Raw genomic sequence first — 6289 nt, forward strand, 5'->3', positions numbered from 1 at the left:
CCCGGAGAGGAGGCGGCCTCCTCCGCCCCGCCCCCTGGGCAGCGGTGGGCTCCGCTGCTGCTGGCCTGGGGTTCGCTTTCTTTAAAATCCTCAAAAAGAAAAACAGGTCCCGCCCTCGCCGGCCTCTGGGTCTAGTGGGCAATTTCCTAGCTTCTTTCCGCTTTCTGGAACCCCAACTGCGAACTCCCCTAGAAAGGACCCTTCTGAGGGTGACTGGAGGGGCCCCAGCCAGGGTCGCACTTGACTCCAACCTAGAACTTTCCCTTCGGACTTTTCATGCCAGAAGTTCACGTAAATATCACACTGTTTTATGCATGGAAAGTTAGCAGGCAGGCAGACGGAGAAGGCCATTCCTGCCTGTAACCTCCATGGGGAGGTGAGCTTTACTTCAGCTTGTAGTTAAGGATCTCAAGACTTGTTTATAACGTGAAGGAGAGGCTGGGTGCCGGAACCCAGAGGTCAAATGGAATATAAAGCTGTCGCATGGGTTTTTTAAAAAAGTTAACCTTTCGGAACCTAGGTTTTCTTATCTCCAGAATGGAGATGTTGATACCGATATATACTTTAGAGAGTTACAGTGAAGATGAAGACGAAATGAGATACTCCATGGAAAGCATTTAACACAGTGCCTAGTGCCTGCTAAATTATTAGAAAAGGTTCGCTGCTGCTGTTCTGCAGCTGTGATTTACCCAAGGTTATAAAGTCAGTAGATAACCAAGCTGGATCCAAGACCCAAGTTCAGTGATTTTTGTTTTAATTCCACCACAGCCTCGGCAAGCCTTTTTACCTTTAAAATCGTCAAGATCACATTTACTAAAAGATTGAGCCACATAGCAGGTCTTTAGTTTCTGCTATGGAATCTCTAAGTGTTCTGAAGTGCCCTGATAGCACCTAGCGTCCTCCAAGGTCAGAGCGGAGCACCTCTCTGAGGGAGATCTGAGGGACAGGAGCAACTTGTTCTAGGGTGAAGCAGGTTCCTTGACTGACCAAGGGGACTATTAGGTCTTCAGGCCTTAATGATATGTGAACTTGTTTGGTACCTAGGGATGTGAATGTAGTTCTTCATTCTTTCAACAAATATTTATTGAGCTCCTACTGTGTATGAGGCATTGTCCTTGGTGCTGGAGATATAGCATCGAATAAAAAGTTCCTGTCCTCATGGGGCTTATGTTCCAGGGAAGGAAAATGAACAATAAACAGACTATGCATTTAAAACCTGTAAAATCAGGTAGTTTTTTTTTTAACCAGTTGTACTTGTGGATTTATACAGGGTCTCTAAAAAATTTTAAACCTTAAAATAATTATTGGAGAAACCCAAAATGCCTTTTTGCTGTAAACATCACTTAAAGATAAAATCATTGCATTTTTGTTTTAGCACGACCGCTGCATGTATGCCGCATTTAGATCCCTGGTGCTGTGATAAATGAGAAAGGACCACCACAGGTGAAGGAATGGAATTGCTTGTCTTGGAAAGAAAACGAGCTGCTTATTATCAGAAAGATTGTTTTCATCATCCCTGAAACCTAAAGGATTGATTAAAATTTGAAATGTAATCACTCCATAAAGAGTTTTTATGCAGCTCCCACGTAACCCTTCTCAGTTCATGGGTGCAGTAGTTCTTGGAACATTTTCAAGATAGAGTGGCAAGAACTCAAGATTTGAAGACAAGAAGATTTTGCTCCTAGATTTATGCCTGCTACTTAATTGCCTTCCTGGGCCTCAGTTTCCTCATTTGTAAAATGTGATCAGTCCCAGTCCCTATTGTGAGAATCAAATGAAGCTGCATCAAATAAGACTTAAAAGTGTTTATAGTAATGCTATTTTTTTTAAGCCAACAAATGACAATATAAGTATTTCAACACCCACTAGTCTGCCTAAATAAAGTTTTGTTAATATGCTGAGAAGGATTCAAGATGCTAAGCACTTGAGATACTTAGAGATACAAATTCCCAGGAGGACTTTGGAAAACACTTATAAATTGTTCATTTGATGACTCAGAATTTGAAGTGTTCTGATTTTCAAAGCTGATGTCTCAAATTCTTGTAAGAGTTTTCCTTTAATGTCTCTAAGTAGAGGTCCAATTAGTGTATATGTCAAAGCAAATGCTATCTTTTTCTCCCGTGGCAATCGCCATGTAATTTAGGAATTCTTTCCCCAAAATGCCTTTTTGATAACTATTTTTACTCCAAGCTTTGAAATTAGGCCTTCCTAAAATCTTGCACAGGAACATGGGGTCTTTACCACACTCTTCCCTGAGCTGTGGCATGAGGTCTCTGCCCATTCCAGAGGAATTTCTAGCTGTGTTTCTTTGGATAGAAAAGATCTATGGCAGTTAAAAGAGGACATTATGATCATTAACTCATGAATTTCCTATTCTACCAAATAGAACTAATGTCAGTTGCTTCATGTTAATTTAAGGGTTTGGAGCGTTTTCTAAGATATATGCAGGTTACTCAAATCCCACCCTCCACCATGTCATCATAAATCCACTCCTTACCTTCTCAGAATTCTTGTCCTCATAGTGGCTCAGAGACATTTGGGTGAGCAGTGCCCCTCATTTCTCCTTATAGGGGGCCAAGATGGGTCGCCGAGCTCAACAGGAGTCAGCTCAAGCTAAGAATCACTTCAATGGCAAGAATTCTTCAACTCTGATTGGAGAGGTAGGTGTTAAACATCTGAAGAAATGCTCTCTTAACAGTTAGTGATTACTTATGAGCAAAGGTTTGGTATTCCATATTTCTCTTTAATGCTAGCTCTTCTTCCTGTCTTAATCTGGGAATTCCCTTCCGTGGCATTTGTCTTATTAATTAGAAATGAAAAAGAAACATTTTACCTTTGATGGCAGAGTAGTTTCTGTGTGTTGCTTGATATTCTCAGTGAATGACTTCCTTAAATTAGCCGAAGCAGGGGACTAGGAAGTTTCAAAATCCAGTCGAAATCCAGGTTTTTATTTCTGCTGAATAAATGCCAGTGAGGCATGCTGGTGACGTAAGGTTAGATTACACAACTGGACATGAGCTGTCAGTGGTAGCCTGCACTCTCTACAGTTTTCAGGCAGGAAGGGGATTAATAGTGGCCTTACTTTCCTGGAAACTTTTCCTCCAAGTGGCCTGGAATTATGGGAATTTATCCAGCTTCTTTTTGGAGGGTGGGTAATCGTGATGAGCAATACTTTTAATACCAGGGCACTATTTTTGGCAGTTTTCTCAGCCTCTTTTCACCTTTCTCTATTCCTTTGAAAAAACTTTGCCCTTTTTAAGAGTCAGCTTCAGGGTAACCCCCTCTGTTAGCTCTTCCTAACTTCTCCAGGCTGACGTGGGGCTCCTTCCTCTCAGTTCCCACAGTACCTATTATAGAACATCTCACATTATATGTTAATTTTCATTTTATGTGTCTGTCTGCCCCATAAGACAGTTCTCAGACAGCAGGAAACCTGGCTTCTCAATTGTCTAGCCCGTGGGCCCATAGTAGGTTTACAACAAGATGAGGGGATCTCACCAAGAAGCCTCACGGGCCAGGTGGGTACATGAGCACAGCATGCTGGGCACAAGACACAGATATACTTTACTTACATATCATGTATAGCAGCGGTCCTCAACCTTTTTGGTATCAGGGAACAGCGCCCCTGTGAGAATCTAATGCCTGATGATCTGAGGTGGAGCTGAGGCGGCGATGCTAGCACTGGGGAGCGGCTGCAAATACAAATGAAGCTTTGCTAGCCCCCTGGCTGTTCACCTCCTGCTGTGCAGCCCGGTTCCTAAAAGGCCATGGAGCGGTACTGGTCTGCAGCCTGGGGGTTGGGGACCCCTGATATATAGGATTACTTTTCACTTTTACAGGAAATAAGTTCTCTTTCACTTCTTGAGTTCCCCACATAGCCCTATCAATTTATCTTTCATTTTCTCACTTATTGTAGAACTGTGGGTACAGAGAATAATTCCTCTAAGATAACAGTCATGCCGGCACAGAAAAGCTGGCAGTCGTCCCATGGCCTCATTCTCTGAACACAGTAGCAGGGGGGATTGTGGGTACTGGAGTCCACATGTCCTTTCTAAAGAGGTAACCACTACCTAGTCAGAGCTGACTGATGCTGTGAGGGAATACAGGCCTGGTATTGCCAGAACTTCTGACTTTCCAAGAGATGCTGGCAGTCTAAAATTTTATGTGAAAGCAACACATATTTAGAGGTTAGCAACTGATTATAAAATTTAAGTTGCCCTATGGGCTAGATTAGGCCTGGGGGTTGTTAATATGTGACTTTGGTGATAGCACCTCCATTCTAGTGCTTATTACATTGTATGTCATGGTTTACATGTCTGGCTCTCTCATAAGTTGTGAGCTTCTGGAAGGCAGGGGTTGTGGCTTACCATTGTACCCCTTTGTTTATCACCCCTTTGTGCCTGGCAACGAACAGGCATGCAATTGACACTGCAAAGGATGAGGAGGTGAAGTACTTAGTGTGTGATGGGGGCTCTTAGAAGCTGAGTGAGACCATTACAGGGTGAGGGGTGGGCAGATAGTGGAACATTGGAGGCACAGTTATGGGGCATGTTAGTGTAACGTAGGGAGACAGTGAAAGAAGATGTACCAGCCCCAACTCTGGTCTCAGGGAGCTTGAACTACAGTAGTGTATGTCTTTGAAGAGAAAATGGGCAAGCAGATGACTGGGTTAATGGAAATCTGTTCTGGCCTTGGGTCACTTTAGGCTTTGGATCCAGGAGGATACATCCCAACACCATATCATTTATTCATTATTCAGCAAATATTTATTGATGCTTACTCTATGTCCGGCATCATTTTAGGGGTTGGCATATTTCAGTGAACAAAAGAGACAAGATCCCATGCCATAATGGAACTTATATTGTGCTCATTGGCCGTCAGAAAGACTAACTACAAGTCTACTTAATTGTGAAGGAGGTTATAGCCACCTATAGTGGTTAGGTCAGTGAATCTGTGATGGGCCAGGATGTCCTGGAATGCTCTGATGGCCTTGAAGCCCTATGTTGCACCACACCAAATCCTAGGCTGGGTTCAGTAGGCACTGTTCACTTACCCATCCCCTTTTCCTTGGCTCCCAGGCAGGAGTCAGTTTTGTGAGTGCATAACTCCAAAGTCACAGACTGTGACAAACCTTTCAGGATTTCAGCCTTTCTGGAATACCTACTTATTTCCTCAGAGACATTTACCTTTTTTAAAACTCGGCATTAGCATTTTTCTAGGAGAACATGATGAAAAGTCATTCTTTTCTTCACCCAACTGGTGCATCTGACAGCGAAATGCCAGTTAGAATTCCAGGATTACATCTCTCCCTGGGTTAATTGAGGTTTAAAACAGTGTAGGCAGCCTCCCTCGGGGCCAGATGCTCACTGTGCTGTGTGGGACTTTTTGGCCGTTTATTTCTAAAATTAGATCCCAAGATTTGTGTGTGTGCCCATTTACATTCCGAGTGTATGACTTGATATATTTATTTTTGTCCATTCGCTGACTATATTCTAGGATGAAGCTATTCATGAAAATGTAAATATGGTACCTGAGGGCTGTCAGACATACTGGAGTTACTCTAGAGTTAGGTAGGAATTAGTTCAAACAAATGATTATTTTAAAGCAAGATGGAGGAGTTGGGACCTCTGGTGAAGGAAACAGAGAAGGAAACCGGTCAGCTGGAACAGAGAGAATACAGGATTTGGCACCAGAAGACCAGGGCTTATGATGGCTCTGTTAATTAATTGCCTGGATCTTGAACTAGTCCTCTAATCTCTCTAATCCTCCATTTCATTATCTGTCAAATGGTGGTAACAATACTACCGGGTTAAAGTAGGGATTAAGTGAAATATGCCCTCTAAAGCACTTTAATAAACCGAAAAGGGCAGCACAAACATTTATTCATTCAGTAAATTAGTGAATAAATGAGTATTTGGACAGTGCTTTGCTGTTTTTATTAAAGGGGACAGCAAAGAAGGAGGACGTAAGCTTGGGTGTCTTTTAGAACAATTTGGAAGGCTCTTCAAGGGCTGCTTGCTACTCATTTATTCACAGGTTGACCACTAGGAATCCGAAGCAGTTTTTGTGCTTTCTGGGTGCAGCGGGCATTCCCTATAAGAGTGGGTGAGCATAGGCCTTGGGGTCATACAGGCCTGAGTTGAAACCCTGGCTCTGCCACACATTAGTTCTGTGACTCTGTGGTTAATAAGAAATGGATAATAATATTACATACTTCATAGAGTGACTAGAAAGAAAAAATGTGATAATAGATGTAAAGCTTTTAACACAGACTGACACGTAAGTACCC

At 42.7% G+C, this 6289-nt stretch overlaps 1 long non-coding RNA gene across 1 annotated transcript in view; it reads right to left on the reverse strand.

Moving 5' to 3' along the window:
- Positions 1-3651, reverse strand: part of LOC112473659 — a 9051-nt gene extending 5400 nt beyond the window's left edge. Inside the window, exons 1-2 of the long non-coding RNA XR_003044110.1 lie at positions 2834-3651; positions 2498-2648 (exon numbers count right to left, since the gene is read on the reverse strand). This is a non-coding gene — a long non-coding RNA (uncharacterized LOC112473659). The remainder of the gene's footprint in view (positions 1-2497; positions 2649-2833) is intronic.
- Positions 3652-6289: the final 2638 nt, after the last annotated feature.

This window comes from Pteropus alecto, unplaced genomic scaffold (assembly GCF_000325575.1).
Source record: "Pteropus alecto unplaced genomic scaffold, ASM32557v1 scaffold8, whole genome shotgun sequence".
Taxonomy (NCBI): domain Eukaryota; kingdom Metazoa; phylum Chordata; class Mammalia; order Chiroptera; family Pteropodidae; genus Pteropus; species Pteropus alecto.